Raw genomic sequence first — 22,029 nt, 5'->3', positions numbered from 1 at the left:
AAAAAAGTTACAGGCTTTAGGCTAAATCTAAAAATAATTTAAAAAAGGAAAATACATAATCAAAAAAGACTCTTCAAATATATCATCTGCAAAGTCTAAGACCCTGATCTATCTTCCCTCAATCCTCTCACATCTACAAAGACATGACAAATCATAAACTTCAGAAAAGCGTTTCCAAGGACTGAATTTAAGACCGGCTAAGGAAAACCACGCAAGATTTGACTTTACTCCTAACAGGAAAATAAAAGACAACCAAAGGCCAGGATGCGCTTCACGATGCAGGTCTGCAAGCCACTCTTTATATACTAGAAACTGTGAGTAAAAGCAAAGCCTTTTCTAGCTTTGGCGATTACAGTCCTTTAAGCAGAGATCTATACCGTACAGGCACAGAAACAGAATTCACACAGGCAGAACGCTTGCATCGACTTTAATCACTCAATTTATAAGACAACGTGCCACAGGCTTTTAGCACTATGAACTGTGTTTAATAGTGACTGGATCCAGTCAAGACCAAACACGGAACAATTTTAAGTATTAATTTCACCAAAGACTTTGTGCCTGAAATTTTCAAGTTTCTTAGGTTTGGAAGATCGATTAAGGAAAAGGTAATTCTTTTAAAAACACATTTGAACTTCTTAATGACTCAGAATAAATGAAAATCGAATCCTTCTGGATATATTCTAATACTTTCTAATTCAGAGCGAACAAAGGTATTTCCTCAAAGTTAATAAGTATTTGCAAACATAGGAAAAGTTCATTTTGATCCCATATTGCCTTTACAAAAATCTTTTTCTTTTTTGCCATCAAAATGAACACATCCCTCTCAGTTTTGAAGCCCTTCAAAATTATCAAAGTGGTTAAATCTTAAAGCACTGGGATAGTTCAAAGACCACTAACCACACAGAATCCATCAGTGACAAACATCAATTATGGATATCATATTGAAGTATGAAGAATATTGAAGTATTAGAACATTACCCATTAACACCTATATTAATAAGATTTGAAAAAAAACTAGTATAAACATGGTTTTGATACTCAGTCTAAGACAAAATTTAAGATTGTTTTTCAACTTGTGAAAGTGAAAGTCGCTCAGCTGTGTCCGACTCTTTGAAACCCAATGGACTATACAGTCCATGGAATTCTCCAGGCCAGAACACTGGAGTGGGTAGCCTATACCTTCTCCAGCAGATCTTCCCAACCCAGGAATTGAACCGGGCTCTCCTGCATCGCAAGCAGATTCTTTACTAACTGAGCTATCAGGGAAGCTGATAGCTTTTCAATGTGTAACAGATGTCAAAAACTAGTAGCTTCTTAGTATTCACAAAATTAGATATTGCTTATATATTTTTCCTTCCACCACTTCAAATTTCCTCTTTCTTCATTTCCCTCTCTTAGCATTCATAAAAAGCACCCCACATACTGTACAAGTACTATTATAAACATCACAGCTGCAATTAAAAAACTATTTTCAAAAATTGAAAATTATACAATAATCATTTTATGAAATACCTCAGAAGGGCTCCTAAACTAAAGGTATTATTACTATTAAAACCTCTGATATAGTAACTGAAAAACTCAAACATTATGCTTCAGAAAACCATTATACAGTTTTACTGTAACTCTAACAGTATAATCTAGATAAGTTTGGAATGCATTTCTATAATAAAGAATGTAATCCACTTAATACAGAAAGGGAAGGTCAACTTTTAAATAGATTCTGTTTCAAAAGTTCATTTATAAATTGAATATTAGCTTGATTTTGAAACTTAAGATGCCTTTTCTCATAAAACTAAAGATTAAAAACAATGGCATTAAACCCCAAATACAAATGAACTTTAGTGTATATTCTATGGTAGCACTCTTCTGCCTAAGCATATTTTCATATCAAGCTCAAAGCTTCTTATTTTTCGTTGTATCCTAGAATTTAGCACAGTTAATGATATAGAGTATGATTTCAACAAATATTAGCTGCTCTGAAGTACTGAATAGGAACAACTCAGTGATATGAAACTAAGCTGTCCAGAAAAACTTACCTATCTAATCCACAGCAGAGAACCAAAAGACATGGAGAAAAAAGCTTCTTCCAAAAGAGATAAGACAAAAGGATATTTAACACCAGGGTTAAAAAGTTCTAGTCTGAACCAATTGTGGCAATTTTCATTCCTCCTGCCAATGAATGCTTTAGCAATAAGCATCTGATGCAGTTCTGGCCAGTAAGACAAGAGACTAAGTTTGCTGAAGAGATTCTGGGAAAGGTTTCCCTGGGCTGATGAAAAAAGACACCCAAGTGAAAATATGTATTTTTTTCAGGCAACTTTGGGTTTGAATTGTTAAGCAGAACTATGACAGCCATCTTAGGACCACGAGGAAAGAGAAAGTCTAAGAGGACAACCCAGCAGAAAAGGAGCGACCGCACCAACCGACGGAAGACCTGGGTCTGAGGTGATGCTACTTCAGTTCAGTGCAGTCGCTCAGCCGTGTCCAACTCTGCAGCCCCATGGACTGCAGCCCATCAGGCTCCTCTGTCCATGGGATTCTCCAGGCAAGAGTACTGCAGCGGGTTGCCATGCCCTCCTCCAGGGGATCTTTCCAACCCAGGGATTGAACCCAGGTCTCCTGCATTGCAGGAGGATTCTTTGCCGGCTGAGACAGCAGGGAAGCCATAAGGGTGGTATAATCTGCATATGTGAGGTTATTATTCCATCTTGTGCTTCATCCAGCCCAGCATTTCTCATGATATACTCTGCATATAAGTTAAATAAGCAGGGTGACAATATAGAGCCTTGACGTGCTCCTTTCCTGATTTGGAACCAGTCCACTGTTCCATGTCCAGTTCTCACTGTTGCTTCTTGACCTGCGTACAGGTTTCTCAGGAGGCAGGTCAGGTGGTCTGGTATTCCCATCTCTTTAAGAATTTTCCAGTTTGTTTTGATCCACAGAGTCAAAGGCTTTGGTGTAGTCAATAAAGCCGAAGCAGATGTTTTTCTGAAATTCTCTTGCTTTTTCTACGATCCAACAGATGCTGGCAATTTGTTCTCTGGTTCCTCTGCCTTTCCTAAATCCAGCTTGAGCATCTGGAAGTTCTCAGTTCACATACTTTTGAAGCCGAGCTTGGAGAATTTTGATTCTCTAAAATTTTGATGATTCTATTTTTTGGGGGGCTCCAAAATCACGGCAGATGGTGATTGCAGCCATGAAAATAAAAGATGCTTACTCCTTGGAAGGAAAGTTATGACCAACCTAGATAGCATATTAAAAAGCAGAGACATTACTTTGCCAACAAAGGTCTGTCTAGTCAAGGTTATGGATTTTCCAGTAGTCATGTATGGATGTGAGAGTTGGACTGTGAAGAGAGCTGAGCGCCAAAGAATTGATGCTTTTGTACTGTGGTGTTAGAGAAGACTCTTGAGAGTCCCATGGACTGCAAGGAGATCCAACCAGTCCAACCTAAAGGAGATCAGTCCTGGGTGTTCTTTGGAAGGAATGATGCTAAAGCTGAAACTCCAATACTTTGGCCACCTCATGCGAAGAGTTGACTCACTGGAAAAGACTCCAATGCTGGGAGGGATTGGGGGCAGGAGGAAAAGGGGATGACAGAGAATGAGATGGCTGGATGGCATCACTGACTCAATGGACGTGAGTTTGAGTGAACTCCGGGAGCTGGTGATGGACAGGGAGGCCTGGTGTGCTGCAATTCATGTGGTCACAAAGAGTCGGACATGACTGAGCGACTAAACTGAACTGAACTGATACCTGAATGAAATAATCCTAGAATCATTTTATTAACTTGGATCTTAAGGAGATCAAACCAGTCAATCCTAAAGGAAACCAACCCTGAAGATTCATTGGAAGGACTGTTGCTGAAGCTGTAGCTCCAGTACTTCAGTCACCTGACCTGAAGAACCATCTCACTGGGAAAAAGCCTGATGCTGGGAAAGACTGAAGGCAAAAGGTGAACAGCGTGGCAGGGACAAGATGGTTAGATAGCTGACTCATGGACATGAATTTGAGCAAACCCCGGGAGACAGTGGAAGAGCTTGGAGTGCTCCAGCCCATGGGGTCACAGAGTCACACATGACTTAGCGACTGAACAACAACAAAAATTACCCTTTTATTATGTATGCAGTTTTCAATGATCAAAAGTAACACAGTGGATACAGCCATTTAGGAATAGATACACTATTTACTTCAATGAATTCAACTGTTATTTATACAGTGGTAACTCTCCCAAATTTATATTTCAATCCAGATCTTTCTTTTGAACTAGATACGTATTTCTAAACTACTAAACAGCTGTATTAAATATTTATTCCAGTGATACGTGAAAAGAACAGAATATAAAAACGATCATCTACCCGCAAAAAAAAAAAGTTTATGCATCCATACTCGATTTTCTGGCTAATGACAACACCATCTTCCTAACTGTCAATGATGAAAATCTTTGGGTCACTAGTCCCACATCCCTCTGCTTTATTTATTATACGAGGCAGTTATTACATGCCGCCTGTTCTCATTCTGATGTATCTTTGAAATCTGTCTCCCTCCGCTCTCCACACGTCTAATGCAGTCTTTCCTCTTTTGTGGAGCACATCTCCATTCTTACCTCTTGCACTGCACTCACATTTGTAAAATACAACCGTGCTTCATGAAAAGATTATAAACATCCTAAGTCATTAGGAAACACAAATGAAATCTATAATAAGCTATCACTACACACCCACTGTAACGGCTATTCTCAAAAAGACAGACGTCAGACGTTGGTAACAACATGGAGAAATTGGAACTCTCATACATTGCTGCAAAATGCTGCTGCCACTTTGGAGAACAGCTTGCCAATTTCTTAAAAAGTTAAATGTAAGCATAAATTAACCACAAGATCCAAAATTCCCTCCATAGGAACCTACCCAAGAGAAATGAAAATAAGTGTCTGTATAAAGACTTACATAGGGCTTCGCTGGTGGTTCAGACAGTAAAGAATCCATCTGCTATGCAGGAGACCTGGTTTGATCCCTGAGTTGGGAAGATCCCCTGGAGAAGGGAGCGGCTACCTACTCCAATATTCTGGCCTGGAGAATTCCATGGACAGAGGAGCCTGGAGGGCTACAATCTGAGGAGTTACACAACTGAGCAACTTTCACTTTAAAGACTTGTATACAGGGTCTTCGGAGAAGGCAATGGCAACCCACTCCAGTACTCTTGCCTGGAAAATCCCATGGACGGAGGAGCCTGGTAGGCTCCAGTCCATGGGATTGCTAAGAATCGGGAATGACCAAGCGACTTCACTTTGACTTTTCACTTTCATGCATTAGAGAAGGAAATGGCAACCTGCTCCAGTGTTCTTGCCTGGAGAATCCCAGGGACGGTGGAGCCTGATGGGCTTCCGTCTATGGGGTCGCACAGAGTCGGACACGACTGAAGCGACTTAGCAGCAGCAGCATACAGGGTCTTCCCTGGCAGTCCAGTGGTTGAGACTCTGAGCTACCACTGCAGGTGCTGTGGGTTCCATTCCTGGCCAGGGAACTAAGATCCCACATGCCATGGGCCACCTCTCCCCATAGAGACATGCACAGATGTTCTCAGCAGATTCCTCACAATGGCAAAGAACTGGAAATGATCCCAGTGCCCACCAGCTGGTGAATGGATAAACAAAAGGTGGCATCATCAAGCGTGGAATATTATCAGGTAATAAAAAGGGACAAAATGCTGATACACGTTACAACATGAATGCACTTCCAAATATGCTCAATAGAAGAAGCCAGATGCCAAATGCTACATACTGTATGATCCCATATACGCAAAATATTCAGAAAAGGCAAACTGAGATACCAAGAAAGCAAAGCAGTAGCTGCCTCCAGCAAGGAGCAGGAGTGGTAAATTTGGGGTGGTGATGAAATGTTCTAAAATATTCATAGCACAACCCTAAAAACTTACTAAAATAATAAAAATATAAGTACATTTAAAAATTTTTTCAATGATTTTCACTTATGTACAAAATGAAGTCCAAATTCTTTAGGAAGACATTCACAGACTGCTATAATCTGCTTTCAATGTATTTAATCTGCTGTCTTCAGCTACAATCTCTGCCATGGCACAGCCAAAAAAAACAGGAAAAAAAAGACTATGCTGAGATACTACCAATACAGCTACTGGAACAGCCAGAATAAAAACCAGTGACAATACCAAGTGCTGACGAGAATGTGAAGAAAACAGGTCTTTCACACACTGCCACTGAGGATATAAACTGGCATAATCACTTTGGAAAATGGTTTGAAAGTTTCTTTAAAAACTAAATATACCCTCACATGTAACAAACTGCATTCCTGGGCATCTGTCCCAAAGAAATGAACATGAATGTTCATAGCAGCCTTATTCTGACAATGAAGCATAAAAACCACTTCCATATTTTCATTTTAATAAATCCAATTCAGTCAGTAGAACAATCTACACCACCCTTTTTCCTGTAGAATTTTGAGAGATTATCAATAGATCATTTTTTCAGGTGATAGGTAAACATACCACACTACATATAAACAATAAAATTTCTATTAGGAATCATCAGGAATTGATTCTAGAGTACTAAGGGTTCACCACTTCTTCTAAATGTGCGTTGTTGCACCTTCTCAAATGAAGAATAAAGATCATTTAGAATTAACATTATGAACACCAATTACAGAGTTATGCTACAATACAGTGAAATCATCAGGGGCTATTAATACATAATGCTATTTGCTTCATAATGCTATTTACTAAATGGTCCCAAAAGAGAGTCGTGTTTATTTACTCATTTACTTGCTTGTCCGCTTGTTTTAGCTTGCATGCCCAGTTTTTCTTATTTTCTTCCCCTTGCTAACAGCTACCTGGAATGCACGTTTGCTCGTATAACAACAGTACCCTCTCTTTACTTCTCCTTTACATCATCCCCATACTAGCTTAACACAGCTCTGCTTTGAAGTCTATAAAAATAAAAGGCTCCGTATGACCGCATGAGACTGAAGGTATAAAAACTGAACACATCTACTATTATGATCAAATAACCTTTATGCTGTGATAATGTAACACTTTTTATAAGATCACTTCAAGGAGAAGGTAAAGACGAGACACCTGAATGAGTCAACTCAGGAAAAAACAAAGATGAGTGGAGCTACAAACTATAAACACGTTTCAGATGGCTGCTCAACATTTCTAACAAATTGCTAAGCTCAAAATACTGAAACTGAACTTACTCTTTTGTTCTTCCATCTTCTCACAAACCTGTTCCTCTTGAATTCTTTATTTGGCGTAATGTACAACTGTTCAGGAGATTTACTTTTTTTTTTGCCATTACCAAGTAAAACTGACAGTGTATATACCCAAGACCCCAAAATCCTGCCTCAAAGTGTATACATAACCTGGGAAACCTTTTGCACATCTGCCAGAAAGCATGTACAGAATATTTACAGCAGCATTTTCTTAACAGCAAACCTAAGTGTCCAACAGCAGTAAAATGGATAAATTCTAGTATGTTCATATAAAATTACCACATAGTAGTAAAAATGAATATACCCCAGATAACAGTATCAATATGAATGAAATCTCGAAACCATAATGTTGAACACAAAAAAACAAGTCTAAGAATAAATATATACAATATGACTCCATTCACATAAAACTCAAAAACAGGAAACACTAGGAAAATGTATCCTAAAGGAAAAATAAAAAAGTGGAAAACCTTAAGGAAAAGTAACAGAATAGTATTTAATAATTTAGGATGATGGTTTCCTCTGGGAGGGAAAAGCCATGGGCATCTCAGAAGCTGCCATCACATTTCTTGAGATAGGAGATTGGGACAGACATTCATTTTTTATTAAAACTCTGTAAAATGTACATCTACATCATACGTACCTTTGTATACAGGACAGATTTTAGAGTAAAAATTTTAGTTTAATCTGAAGTAAGTATGGTTAACTGTGCAGTAGTTTGAACATTCTTTGGCACTACCTTTCTTTGGGACTGGAATGAAAACTGAGCCAAGTTAAAAAAAAAAAAAAACAATACTGGGGAAAAACAGGGACTTCATACATTACAAGTTGTAATTTTACACATAGGTTTCAGTTTTCACTGTCAGTAGGACAGACATTACTAAAATCAAATATTGACAGATCTCCAAGGAAGTCCCAGAGATCTTACTTTCATTAGTACATTTTAAAACTTTTTTTCCTATAAATTGTAAGCTGTTCAACAAGATGAAAAATTACACTTAGCTTAACAGACCAGAGAATTACAGCTGTGCTTCATAAACAGTATTATAATCAATTCAAAGGCATATGGGCTTTAAAAAATTTGTTTAGTAACTCAGTTATACTATAAGTTGCAAAGTTTCTGATACTGCTAATACCAACAGGATTTTAAAGCATCCTACTTAGCCAATAGAAGAATGTTATACTGTATCAACCTGGAGGGGTGGGATGGGGAGGAAGACGGGAGGGAGGTTCAAAAGGGAGGGGATATATGTACACCTATGGCTGATTCAAGTTGAGGTTTGACAGAAAACAAAATTCTGTAAAGCAATTATCCTTCAATTAAAAAAGAATGTTTTAAAATCTGTTTCTCAGATCTTCTTCCCAATGAATGTACACCCATATTTTTCAGGATTACTAAGACAAGGAAGTAAGGATGGAATGAATTCCTTTTTAAAACATAGATAGTTTCCTTAAAAAAATAATTACATATCATGAAAATGGATAACCATCCTATTACCTAAGATGTACTGGTCGTCAGAATTTAATCCTATTAACCTGTGTTCAATATTTGGCTTTATTATTATTTACTAAAAACTTGAAACTACCTTTATTAAATATTCAATTGTCATTCATCCAAATGTGTGCATCAATGAAACTAAATAAATGACATTCTAGAAACTATAGAAAACAAAATTTTCAATTAAGAGAATTTAACATCATATAAAATTCATCACTTGTACAGGCATATGCAAACTAATCATTTCCAACAGGGGTGGGAAGTGGACTACAGGTATTTCCTTCAAAAGGGACAGTGTTGCTACATGTTCACGGGTGGGTAAACGTACAGAGAAGAAAGTTTTAGCTGGGAAGCTTGCATTTAAGTTCTCATCTCTATGTGATGAGAGGTACAGAGCTAATTACCAGACAACACTGTCTTTTAAATCATGAGTCACATACCTAAGGAAGGGGGTTGTAAGCAGGATAAGCAACAACCAGGGCAATCAAGATTTTAAAAAGAAGCAACAGCAGGTTTTGAACTTTCAGACAGAAAATCAGAAGCAATTATCTCAATATAATGCATATAATCCAACAGCCTGACTATGGACTATCCACCCTCTTGCAAAACACACCTATACTTTAGGGACTAAGTTTGTGAAGCTAGGTATGTTTGAACTTCAGAGAACAGCTCTATTATCAACAGGCAAGTGAGGTTGAAAGAGAGAAATAAAAGATTACTTGATAATATAATACTTTCTGAGGGCACTATAGTAAATTTTAAAACATTCAAGACACAGTTCCCTGCTGGCAAGCAATATTTCATCAACTTCAGAAGTCAAGCCATTATATATTAAATCTTAAACAATAATACCAGATGACAATACTACCATACATGACGATTAACTGAGAAGTAAAAAAAAAAAAATCAAACTTGCTTCAGAGGTGGAAAGATCACTGTGGGCTGAATTTAAAGTGGTCCTTCTGAAGACTGGTCAGGTTTGATAGTGGGCAAGGAGGGAGGGGTACAGGTTCAGAAGGCCGTATTACTGGGAGAGCTGGGGTGCTCGGGGCTGGGAGGCTGCACTGTGCCTGGCCACTGTGCCACCTGGGGCCCAGATTCTAGAGTGATGGAGCTTAATGATCAACGCATGGTCGGAACCAGGCATCTATGAAGCCAATGTCCACAGCAGATATCATACTAGTTTTAGTTCTCACAATCAAGCATCAAAGATTCCAGTCCTTCTTAATACAGAAATCCCAACAGCCAAGATTTCTGAACTCAATCTATCATTCTTGTAAGAAGCAGAGGATAAAGAGAAGAACACATGGTTAAGGACAAGGACTCTGCAGCCAAACTAAGTACCCAGGTTAGAAACCTGGCTCCAACACTTTGCTGTTGCTGTCGCTCAGTCGTGTCCAACTCTTTGCAACCCCATGGACTGGAGCACACCAGGCTGCCCTGTCCATCACCATCTCCTGGAGCTTGCTCACACTCATGTCCATCGAGTCACTGATGCCATCCAACCATCTCATCCTCTGTTGCCGGTTCTCCTCCTGCCTACAATTTTTCCCAGCATCAGGGTCTTTTATAGTGAGTCAGCTCTTCACATCAGGTGGTCAAAGTATTGGAGCTTCAGCATCAGTCCTTTCAATGAGTATTCAGGACTGATTTCCTTTAGGATTGACTGGTTTGATCTTCTTGCAGTCCAAGGGACTCCCAAGAGTCTTCTCTAATACCATAGTTCAAAAGCATTAATTCTTAGGCGCTCAGCCTTCTTTAAGGTCCAACTCTCCTATCTGTACATAACTACCCTATAGCTTTGACTATACAGACCTTTGTTGGCAAAGTAATCTCTCTGCTTTCTCATATGCTTTCGAGGTTTGCTCCTTTCTTCCAAGGAGCAAGCGTTTTTCTAATATCACGGCTGCAAGTCACCATCTGCAGTGATTTTGGAGCCCAAGAAAATAAAGTCTGGGCCAAGTGGCTCAACCTCCCTGGTACCGAATATGTAAGACAGAATAATTACATGTATCTGAATGGAGACTCAAAGGAATCAATGTAGGTACAGCACTTAGAATGTGTGTGCATGTGTGTGCGCAATTGTGTTGACTCTTTGCAAACCCATGGACTGTAGCCTGCAAGGCTCCTCTGTCTATGGAGTTTTCCAGGCAAGAATACTGGAGCAGGTTGCCACTTCCTACTTGAGGGGACTTTACAGACCAGGGATGGAATTCATGTCTCTTGCATTAGCAGGCAGATTTCTTACCACTGTGCCATCTGGGATTCAATTCAGTTTAGTAACTCAGTCATGTCTGACTCTTTGAACGCATGGACTATCGCAGGCCAGGATTCCCTGTCCATCACCAACTCCTGGAGCTTGCTCAAACTCATGTCCATCGAGTCAGTGATGCCATCCAACCATCTCATCCTCTGTCGTTCCCTTCTCCTCCCACCTTCAGTCTTTCCCAGCATCAGGGTCTTTTCAAATGAATCAGTTCTTCACATCGTGGCCAAAGTACTGGACCTTCAGCTTCAGCATAAGCCCTTCCAATGAATACACAGGACTGATTTCCTTTGGGACTGACTGGTTTGACCAGCCCAAGGGACTCACAAGAGTCTTTTCCAAAACCACAGTTCAAAAGCATCAGTTCTTCGGCACTCAGCTATCTTTAAGCTTCCCTGGTGGCTCAGACGGTAAAGCGTCTGCCTACAATGAGGGAGACCCACGTTTGATCCCTGGGTCGGGAAGATCCACTGGAGAAGAAAATGGCAACTCACTCCAGTACTCTTGCCTGGAAAATCCCATGGATGGAGGAGCCTGGTAGGCTACAGTCCACAGGGTCACACAGAGTCTAACACGACTGAACCACTTTCAATTTCAGCTATCTTTATGGTCCAACTCTCACACTGATCCATGAATTCTGGAAGAACCAAAGCTTTGACTATACAGACCTTTGTTGGTAAAGTAACCTCTCTGCTTTTTATATGCTGTCTAGGTTGGTCATAACTTTTCTTCCAAGGAGCAAGTGTCTTTTAATTTTGTGGTTGCAGTTACCACCCAGTGTTTGGAGCTCAAGAAAATAAAGTCTGTCACTGTTTCCATTGTTTCCCCATCTATTTGCCATGAATTGATGGGAACAGATGCCATGATCTTAGTTTTTTGAATGTTGAGTTTTAAGCCAAATCTTTCCTCTCCTCTTTCACTTTCATTAAGAGGTTCTTTAGTTCTTCTTCGTTTTTTGCCATAAGGGTGGTGTCATCAAACCTGCGTATCTGAGGTTATTGATATTTCTCCCAGCAATCTTGACACCACTTTGTGCTTCATCCAGCCCAGCATTCCCCATAGTGTACTCTGCATATAAGTTAAATAAGCAGGGTGACTATTTACAACCTTGACGTACTCCCTTCCCAGTTTGGAACTAATCTGTTGCTCCATGTCCAGTTCTAACTACTGCTTCTTGACCTGCATATAGATTTCTCAGGAGGCAGGTCAGGTGGTCTGGTATTCCCATCTCTTTCAGAATTTTCCAGATTATGGTGATCCACAGAGTCAAAGGCTTTTGTGTAGTCAATAAAGCAGAAGTAGACGTTTTTCTGGAACTCTCTTGATTTTTGGTGATCTAACAGATGTTGGCAATTTGATCGCTGGTTCTCTGCCTTTTCTAAAACCAGCTTGAACATCTGGAAGTTCACGGTTCATATATTGCTGAAGCCCAGCTTGGAGAATTTTGAGCATCACTTTACTAGTGTGTGAGATGAGTGCAATTGTGAGGTAGTTTGAGCATTTTTTGGCATTGCCTTTCTTTGGAATTGGAATGAAAACTGACCTTTTCCAGTCCTGTGGCCACTGCTGCGTCTTCCAAATTTGCTGGCATATTGAGTGCAGCACTTTCACAGGATCAGCTTTTAGGATCTGAAATAGCTCAACTGGAATTCTATCACCTCCACTAACTCTGTTTGTAGTGATGCTTCCAAAGGCTGACTTGACTTCAATTCCAGGATGTCTGGCTCTAGGTGAGTGATCACATACCATGGTGATTAACTGGGTCATGAAGATCTTTTTTGCACAGTTCTTCTGTGTATTCCTGCCACCTCTTCTTAATATCTTCTGCCTTTGTTAAGTCCATACCATTTCTGTTCTTTATTGTGCCCATCTTTGTATGAATGTTCCCTTGATATCTCTAATTTCCCTGAAGAGATCTCTAGTCTTTCCCTTTCTTTTGTTTTCCTTTATTTCTTTGCAATGATCACTGAGGAAGGCTTTCTTATGTATCCTTGCTATTCTGTGGAACTCTCCATTCAGATGGCATATCTTCCCTTTTCTCCTTTCCCTTTCACTTCTCTTCTTTTCTCAACTATTTGTATGGCCTCCTCAGACAACCATTTTGCCTTTTTGCATTTCTTTTTCTTGGGGATGGTCTTGATCCCTGTCTCCTGTACAATGTCCATAGTTCTTCAGGCACTCTATCAGATCTAATCCCTTGAATCTATTTGTCACTGATATAATCGTAAGGGATTTGATTTAGGTCATACCTGAATGATCTAATGGTTTCCCTACTTTCTTCAAAATACATCTGAATTTTGCAATAAGGAGTTCATGACCTGAGTCACAGTCAGCTCCTGGTCTTGTTTTTGCTACCTGTATAGAGCTTCTGCATCTTTGGCTGCAAAGAATATAATCATTCTGATTTCGGTATTGACCACCTGGAGATGTCCATGTGTAGAGTCATCTCGGTGTTATTGGAAGAGGGTATCTGCTACAACCAGTGCATTCTCTCCAAAAAACTCTGTTAGCCTTTGTCTGCCTTCATTTTGTACTCCAAGGCCAAATTTGCCTATTACTCCAGGTATCTCTTGACTTCCTACTTTTGCATTCAAATCCCCTATGAAGAAAAGGACATCTTTTGGGGGTGTTAGTTCTAGGCAGTCTTGTAGGTCTTCATAGAACCGTTCAACTTCAGCTTCTTCAGCATTTGTGGTTGGGGCATAGACTTGGATTACTGGATATTGAATGGTTTGCCTTGGAAACAAACAGAGATCAATCTGTTGCTTTTGAGATTGCACCCAAGTACTGCATTTCGGACTGCTCTGTTGACTGTGAGGGCCACTCCATTTCTTCTAAGGATTCTTGCCCACAGTAGCAGATACAATGGTGATCTGAATTAAATTCACCCATTCCCGTCCATTATAGTTCACCTATTCCTAAAATGTCGATGTTCACTCTTGCCATCTCCTGCTTGACCACTTCCAACTTACCTTGATTCATGAACCTAACATTTCAGGCTCCTATGCAATACTGTTCTTTATAGAATTGGACTTGACTTCCATCACCAGTCACATCCACAACTGGGCATTGCTTTCACTTTGGCTAAGCAAAGAAGAACTAAAGAGTCTCTTGATGAAAGTGAAAGAGAGTGAAAAAGTTGGCTTAAAACTCAACATTCAGAAAACTAAGATCATGGAATCTGGTCCCATCACTTCATGGCAAATAGATGGGGAAACAGTGGAAACAGTGACAGACTTTATTTTTATGGGCTCCAAAATCAGTGCAGATGGTGACTGCAGCCACAAAATTAAAAGATGCTTGCTCCTTGGAAGAAAAGTTATGACCAACCTAGACAGCATATTAAAAAGCAGAGACATTATTTTGCCAACAAGATCCATCTAGTCAAAGCTATGGTTTTTCCAGTAGTCACATATGGATGTGAAAGTTGGACTATAAAGAAAGCTGAGTGCCGAAGAATTGATGCTTTTGAACTATGGTGTTGGAGAAGGCCCTTGATAGTCCCTTGGACTGCAAGGAGATCCAACCAGTCAATCCTAAAGGAAATCAGTCCTGAATATTCATTGAAAGGACTGATGCCGAAGCCAAAACTCCAGTACTTTGGCCACCTGATGCTAAGAGCTGACTCGTTCGAAAAGACCTGATGCTGGGAAAGATTGAAGGTGGGAGGAGAAGGGGACGACAGAGCATGAGATGGTTGGATGGCATCACTGACTCAATGGACATGAGTTTGAGTGAACTCCGGGAGTTGGTGATGGACAGGGAGGCCTGGTATGCTGCAGTCCAAGAAGTCGCAAAGAGTTGGACACGACTGAGTGACTGAACTGAACTGAACTCTTCTTTATTCTTTCTGGAGTTATTTCTCCACTCTTCTTCAGTAGCGTATTGGGCACCCGTAGACCTGGGGAGTTCATCTTTCAGTGTTACACCTTTTTGCCTTTTCATACTGTTCATGAGGTTCTCAAGGCAAGAATACTGAATTGGCTTCTCATTCCCGTCTAAAGCGGACCATGTTTTGTCAGAATTGATTTTTTTTTTTTGGTAGATTTTTATCAGTGAAATATGAAAATCTCTCTTACTAAAATTGCTGGGCTAGTGGGAACAATCATGAAATATGAAAGATTTCATATTTCACTAATAAAAATCTACCCAAAAAATCATGACATGTATTTAGCTTTATGAATGGTCTAATAATAATCTTAATGATAGCAAAAGAAATAAAACAGAAATAATTTAAATAAAGTATAGTAAATTCACATATTATTATGACTGTCAATGTTTATTAAGTGCCAAGAATTCTTTTTTATATACTGTCTCATTTATTAGACTGCCTGATGGCTCACTGGGCAAAGAATATGCCTGCAACACAGGAGATACAGGAGATATGGGTTTGATCCCTGAGTTGGGGTGATCCCCTGGAGAAGGAAATGGTAACATACTCCATATTTCTTGCCTGAAAAATCCCATGTGCAGAAGAGCCTGGTAGGCTACAGTCCAAAGGGTCACAATGAGTAAGGCAGAACTGAGCAATTAAGCATGCATGTGCACACACACACCTACACCTCATTTATTACTTACAGCAACCCCAGGCCATAGATAAGAATTAGATAAGAATGCTATCTTCATTTTCCAGATGAGGAAATTGAAACCCAGAGTAGCAACTTGCTCAAGATCACACAGCTAGTGAGTATCTAGAGCCAGGATTTCTACCTGGGCAGTTTAACACTGTCAATCTGTGTGGTTACTATATTGTACTACAGAAGAATAAGGACAGTAACAATATATTAAAACAGAAAAAAATCAGATATCAAAACAACAGACACAGTATGATCCTTCTTTTACTTAATGCATTTAAACAACGGAATAGATATGGTCCCAAATTTAACACTGGGTATCTCTGAGAGATGACATTACAGTGGATGATCACCTTCTTTATATTTTTCTGTATTTTCCACATTTTGCATTGCAAGGTAAATTTTTTAAAGTGAGGTTCTTAAAAAAAGTAAAAAGATAGTGACAATTTCAAATACTCCAGAAAGCACCAGTAATTAAAAAAAAACATGCAAGAAGCTGTTAAATTTGCTAAATGGGTCGCTGACAAATTCAAGGGAAGTGGTGCAGGCAAATGGCAATGGAAAGGAAGAAGTACGTTTAAACAAAGTGACAGAAGCCATGCGGGTTTAGGCTATCATTTTGAGAAGTTCAGAGATGAGAAGAACAGTCTATAGCTTCAAGGTACTAACAGTGTCAAGGGAAGATTTTGCTGGTGTATTTTCAATTTCAAGGAAATCTGATCAGGATTTTAATCTAATTGGAAATAGTCTGTGAAGGGTGGATGTCAAAATAGACAAGGGGTGGGAGGTCTCCGAGGACAAAGATTTAAAAGGGGAAATCTTTGTGAGACAGGAGAGGAGAGAAAGAGAAGAGGAGATCTCATAAAAAGAGATCTCTGAGGTCAGGAGAAGAAATTTACAGAACTTGTATTTGGCACCTTCGAACCCTCCAAGAAACAGAGTGCGGTCATTTTTAATAAGTGAAAGGGCGGGGGTTAGGCATCGGGAGAGAAGTGAGGAGTAGTGGGGAAAAAACCACTGGAAAGCAACTGGGTTGACTAATTTTCCAGAACAAGCAGAAATCATCTACCTAATTATCACAAGACCATAAAAGAAATTACTGGAAAAAAAAAATAAAACAATTTCTTCACAGTTAGGAGGCACATTAAACCGCACCATTCAAAATGAGGAGAATCTGTGGTATACCTAGAGACAACACTGTCTCCAGATTTTGTTTTAACCAATGGATCCACAATGTTATTTCAGTATAATAAATGTAAAAATTACTAACAAGATATTTTACTTTCTTTTTTCATAGATAAAACTTCCAAACTTGACATATACTTTCAATTAAAGCACATCTCAAACAGGACTAGCCATATGTTAAGTGCTCAGTAGCTACATGTGGCTCAGTTCAGTGTAGTCGCTCAGTCATGTCCGACTCTTTGTAACCCCACGAACCGCAGCACGCCAGGCCTCCCTGTCCATCACCAACTCCCGGAGTTCACCCAAACCCATGTCCATCGAGTCAGTGATGCCATCCAGCCATCTCATCCTCTGTCGTCCCCTTCTTCTCCTGCCCCCAGCCCCTCCCAGCATCAGAGTTTTGTCCATTGAGTCAACTCTTTGCTTGAGGTGGCCAAAGTCTTGGAGTTTCAGCTAGCATCATTTCCTTCCAAAGAACACCCAGGGCTGATCTCCTTCAGCATGGACTGGTTGGATCTCCTTGCAGTCCAAGGGACTCTCAAGAGTCTTCTCCAACACCACAGTTCAAAAGCATCAATTCTTCGGCGCTCAGCTTTCTTCACACTCCAACTCTCACATCCATACATGACCACAGGAAAAACCATAGCCTTGACTAGACGGACCTTTGTTGGCAAAGTAATGTCTCTGCTTTTGAATATGCTATCTAGGTTCGTCATAACTTTCCTTCCAAGGAGTAAGCTAGTGGCTACCATATTAGAATAGTACAGTCTAAGTTATGCTCCATATTAAAAGAGTACAGTTATGCTGTGAAACAAATAATTCCAAAATTTCAATGACTCAGCACGACAAATGTCTACTTCTATTTCATGTGAAATGTCCAACATAGGAAGCTGGATCTATTTCACAGTCAGCCAAGGACCCAGGCTGACCATTGTTCTTGTATTAAATGAAACACATGGCTAGATATTTACTTCCAGATAAAGAGAAGCCAGAGACTCTTGCGTGGACTTTTCACTATGTCAATACAGAAATAACACACTTCCCCTCAAAGTCCACTGGCCAGAACCAGTCACATGATACCACCTAACTTCAAGGAAACAAAGGAATTAAATGTTCCCATATGCCTGAAACAAAAGGAGAACTAGAAGTGAAACAGCACTGATCTTACCACAGGTGCTCAGCTGTGAGGACAAGTGCTGGGCCGATAGCCTGAGCCCTAGACTCTAGGCTGTAACTGCTTTTATGAAGATTTTTAAACCTGTTTTTAAGCCTGAACTCTCACTACAATGTTAGATAAAACCGATGCCTGGAATTCTGGGATCCTGACAGGGATGAAAAATGGTTATCTTGTTAACGTGAACCCCTACAAGCCAAAGAGCAAATACTCACTGGAAAGAACAGTAGGCAAATCTGAAAATACAAGTAAAACTGGGGACAGTGGGAGAGCTGATCAATCCAACTGTAGATGACAGCAAAGGAGCTATACTGCATAAAGTTTGAGGATGATGTGGTAGATAAATCTCTCTGAACTTGGAAAGTAGCCAACCAGGCCTCCCTTGCAGGACAGAGCCTCCCAGTGAAAGAAAAAGTGCTGAGACTGAACACAAATTGAAAAGGAAAAGTACAAAAGAAACAACACAAAGAGAAGGCTCCCATAAAAGGGGTGAGAAGAGAACCAGGAGATCTCAGAAGGCAATTAACCAAATTCTCAAACATAAGAAAAAACAATTCTATCAAGTCCAAAATGCTCTCCTGAATCACTGTATGCCTTCTAAAAAATTCAGGAAAACTGATTCCAAAACGAGCCATGTGTCGTTTTGTGTCCAGAGTCAAATCTCATACAAGTTATTAGAAAAAAAAATACAGAACAAAATGATACCCCTACAGACAACTAAAGCATATCAGAAGAGCAGAAACACAGAAGTGATAAAAAAAACACAGACTACTAAAAGGCTAAAATAATAAGAAAATCATAAGGCATGAAACCACATCCAACTGGAGAAACTCAGAAATGAGAACATGACTCAAAGAATCTGAATTCAATTTTTTTTAAATTTTGTACAAACTACTATACGTAAAATAAACAACAAGGTCTTATGTATATAGCACAGGGAACTATATTCAATATCTTGCAATAAACTACAATGGTAAATAATCTAAAAAGAATATACATGCTGTATAAACATACACATATACATACATATGCATACACCATTGATGCCGTGGTTTGGTCGCTCAGCCATGTCTCTCTTGTGACCCCATACAACTGAGTCACTTTGCTATACACCAGAAACCTACACAACACTGTTAATCAACTATACTTCAATAAAATTGAATTTTTAAAAATAAAAACTTTTATGTTATTAAGTTTTTATAAAGACTAAAAACAAAGGAACGTATGAGTGAATAAACACAACAGGTAATGCCACTAAAAAGGAAAAGAAAATGAAAAGGAATCTAATTTTTTAAAAAGTCAAAAAAGAAATGAAATAGAAGGACTCTAGGGAAAGTGACAAAAATTGTTCTAACTTTTTTATATAACAATCATCACTGAAGAAAATCACAAAAAGCGAACTACATACTAAAAACTATACTAAAATACAAAAAAGTAATTGAAGAAAATTTTCTAAAATAAAATTTGAAACAATATGTTCAAGGTATACAATGCATACTAGAGAATACTGACACAAAATAATCAACACCAAGACATATTATGTTAAAATTATTAGATATTTAAAAGAAAAAGAAGTACTATTTGAGCATCTAGGCCAAAATGTCAAATAATTTAAAAGAAAACCACATTACCAACAGATTTTTTTCCTAAAAGCAACACTTTATGCCAAGAAAAGGTAAAATATTCAGGGAAAGAAAATGAGATCCAAGAATTTTATAACCAGTTAAACGAATTTTCAAGTATAAACAATATATATTATCATCATGTAAAAACCCAGGGAATTCTGTTCTCAAGAGTCTAGAGAAATCCAGAGAATGAGCATCAAAGAATTAACAGGATTAGAGGAATATTAACATGAGGACTGGAAGTAAGCACTAATTGTTACTTGTAAGCTAAATGAAGATGAAAAGGAAAAAAGAGTGGTATATAATATTAATAGCTATATGACCTGATAATATATACTGCGTAACTAACTATACAATAGAAATGGAGAGCATATTAAAAAATTGTTTTTAACTCTTTTCAGTAATACTGTTGATCAAACTTTAAGTTTTATTATTATGAAGCCGTCAGATATATAATAGGTGATAAAAGAAATGAGTAATTATGGAATACTCTTATTACTCTTGTAACATTGAAAACCAGAATCCCCAATTTCTATTTCTTGCATGATCCACTGAAAAGACCTGGATGCACAGAACAAGTAAGCAGCAACGAGCACTCCTAGAGTCCAAAAGGCAACTATGAAGTTTCATTTCCTACCAAATAAACCAGGCTTCATGGAGATATTCCATGTTTGAGGCAGAAAATTTCAAAGATGTTCTTGGAATGTCTTACTTTAAAAGGTAAAGAAGCAAATCAGTAACTATCTGAGTCACATCAAAAGGACTCCGGAGCCAAAGTGAAGACTCCTAATGGCCAAAGATGGGATAGCTGAGTCTAAGAATCGCAATGGACTGAATGCCATCAAATGTGTTTAGATCCATCCACTGAGTTCCTAACAATAGAAAAGAATGGGGGGTGGGAGGAGGAAAACCACCTTCAGAGAAGACAGGAAGGTAATTCAGAATTTTAAAAATTCTTTTAAGTGACCCAGTCATGGGGGACTCCCACATTTGTGAGTTTTTTAACCTCCAGCTCTATCAGGTCATCACAGTGAACAGTGGAGGAAAAGATGTGATTAAACCAGGGGACAGGAAAAATACCATTTTGAAATATGCCAGACCATTCTGTACATTCTTAACAAGACTTGCCTTTCAAGAAAAACTATTTGATCAGAGTTGAAACTTGGGTTTCTTCAGTCTAGTGAGCCAAGAAGGGAAACAGCAAATTCTAGCCCAGTCTAGCCTTCCATGTCAGGGAAAGGGGAAATAAAATTTAATTATAAAACAACTAAGAAGCACTTGTGAAGTTCAAAGTCCAAAGACAAAAGCTCACTAGAAAAGTGAGCTCTATAGTCCAGAAGCACAGGATCACTGAGAGAGACCTAACCACAGAACTACAGGACACTTCCTCTCACCCCACACCTTAACACAATTGTTGTTTAGTCACTAAGTCATACCTGACTCTTTGGGATCCAACTGATTGCAGTATGCCAGGCTCCTCAGTCCTCCACTATCTTCCAGAATTTGTTCAAATTCATGTCCATTGAGTCAGTGATGCTACCTAATCATCTCATCCTCTGTCCTCCCTTCTCCTTTTGCCTTCAATCTTTCCCAGCATCAGAGTCTTTTCCAATGAGTTGGCTCCTTGCCTCAGGCAGCCAAAGTATTAGAGCTTCAGCTTCAGCATCAGCCCTCCCAGTGAATATTCAGGGTTGGATTAAGTGGTCTGATCTCCCTGCAGTCCAAGGAACTCTCAAGTCTTCTCCAACACCACAATTCAAAAGCATCAATTCTTTGGCGCTCTGCATTCTTCATGGTCCAACTCTCACATCCATACATGACAACTGGAAAAACCATAACTGTGACTATACAGACATTTTTGGCAAATACTAAAGGCCTGCTGCTGCTGCTAAGTCACTTCAGTCGTGTCCAACTCCGTGTGACCCCATAGACAGCAGCCCACCAGGCTCCCCCGTCCCTGGGATTCTCCAGGCAAGAACACTGGAGTGGGTTGCCATTTCCTTCTCCAATGCTTGAAAGTGAAAAGTGAAAGGGAAGTCGCTCAGTCATGTCCAACTCTTGCGACCCCATGGACTGCAGCCTACCAGGCTCCTCCGTCCATGGGATTTTCCAGGCAAGACTACTGGAGTGGGGTGCCACTGCCTTCTCCTACTAAAGGCCTACTTACAGCAATTCCTTTTACCCAGTATATTACATGTGGTTTAGCAAGAAAAAAATTACAAGGCACACTAAAGGCAAAAAACAGTGAAGAGACAGAGTGAACATCAGAACCCAGACTCATATAGCAGAGATGATGGAATTATTAGACTGGGAATTTAAACAACTATTCTTAATAATATGCTGTGGGCCCTGATGGGCAGAGTAAACGATACGCAAGAACAGATGTATCACATAAGCAGAGAGACAGAAATTCTAAGAAGCAAAACGAAATACTAGAAATCAAAACCACTATAACAAAAAAAAACA

Source organism: Bison bison, unplaced genomic scaffold (assembly GCF_000754665.1).
Source record: "Bison bison bison isolate TAMUID 2011002044 unplaced genomic scaffold, Bison_UMD1.0 scf7180017864341, whole genome shotgun sequence".
Taxonomy (NCBI): Eukaryota; Metazoa; Chordata; class Mammalia; order Artiodactyla; family Bovidae; genus Bison; species Bison bison.
This window is presented reverse-complemented; position numbering follows the sequence as displayed.